The sequence below is a fragment of the Bombina bombina genome, chromosome 8 (genome assembly GCF_027579735.1).
Source record: "Bombina bombina isolate aBomBom1 chromosome 8, aBomBom1.pri, whole genome shotgun sequence".
Taxonomy (NCBI): Eukaryota; Metazoa; Chordata; class Amphibia; order Anura; family Bombinatoridae; genus Bombina; species Bombina bombina.
Window position 1 is genome coordinate 155297471 of NC_069506.1, and position 1533 is coordinate 155299003.

General features: G+C 36.8%; 1 long non-coding RNA gene across 1 annotated transcript; it reads left to right on the forward strand.

Moving 5' to 3' along the window:
* Window positions 1–793: 793 nt before the first annotated feature.
* Window positions 794–1023, forward strand: LOC128638056 (uncharacterized). Its single transcript, XR_008399036.1, has 2 exons — window positions 794–830; window positions 911–1023. It is a non-coding gene; the product is annotated as an uncharacterized LOC128638056 (long non-coding RNA).
* Window positions 1024–1533: the final 510 nt, after the last annotated feature.

Sequence of the window (1533 nt, forward strand, 5' to 3'; positions counted from 1 at the left end):
ACTAAATCAGGGCCTTAGAGATTTACAGATAGAAAATCAGACTCTAAAAAATATCATCAAAGAAGGCCTAACCCCAGCACACCAACACACTGATTCCCCCCCAGAACCACCTGTAAGTCCACCAGACAAATTTAGTGGAGACAGGAAACAATTCAGACAATTTATCAATGCTTGCACATTATTTTTCACTTTAAAACCTAAAACTTTTATTAATGATAAAATTAAGGTTTTAACAATAATATCTTATCTAAGAGGTGAACCCCGTGTCTGGGCAGATTCACTCTATGAACAAAATAATCCAATAATTAATTCTTTGGATAATTTTCTTAGCTCATTATCCTCCCTTTATGAAGATCCACACAGACAGAGTACTGCTGAACAAAAACTCAGAGGTTTAAAACAGAATAAAAGAGCTGTGGAGGATTATATCTCAGAGTTTAAAATCTGGCAAATAGACTCTGGATGGAACCAGGTTTCCTTAAAGAGTCAATTTAGATTGGGTTTATCGGAACCTATTAAAGATGAATTTGCCAGAATAGATTTACCAGATGACTTAGAAGCTTTAATGCAGTTAAGCATAAAGATAGATCACAGACTTAGAGAGAGGAAACAGGAAAAGTTTTCCCATGACACCAATATCAGATATCATGACTCAAGAGCATCACTGCAGAATACAAAGGGTACAGAGGAACCCATGGATATAGGGACCATCAAAGGACCTTTAACTTCAGATGAAAAGATCAGACGTAGACTCAATCATTTATGCCTGTATTGTGCGTCAAAGGATCATGATGTCTCAAATTGCCCAGTACTTAAAAGAGTTAAAAAGGGTAAGAAAACAGACACTGAGTTAACCCTGAAATTAACTAACACTCAGGTAACAAACTGTCTTATTCCCGTCTCTTTACAGTGGGACCACCACCGCCTGTGCTCTGAAGCTGTAATCGATTCTGGGGCATATTCTTGTTATATAGATTCTGCACTTGTATTGTTGAATAAAATTCCACTTGTTAAAAAGCAAAAGCCTGTATTAGTGCGTCTCATTGACGGTAAACAACTAGAATCCGGGCCTATTACACACCAAACAGTACCTATTAAGGTTATATCACAAAACAACCATCATGAATATATTACATTCGATGTGTTGTCATCACCCATATTCTCACTTGTATTGGGGTTACAATGGTTAAAATTACATCAGCCAACAATAATTTGGGAATCTAATAACATACAATTTATTTCCAGTTACTGTAAGACCACCTGTTTACCACATATACCCTTACTAACGATCACTGAAACTAAAATTCCGAAAGAGTATACTGATTTCGAATTAGTATTTTGTAAAAAAGAGGCTGAATCACTACCACCCCACCGGCCATATGATTGCCCAATTGATTTAATTCCTGGTTCTGACATACCATATGGGCACATATTCCCATTATCAGAATCCGAATTGTCACATTTAAAAACTTACATCAATGAGAATCTCCGAAAAGGATTCATAAGACCTTCAACCTCTCCGGCAGGAGCAGG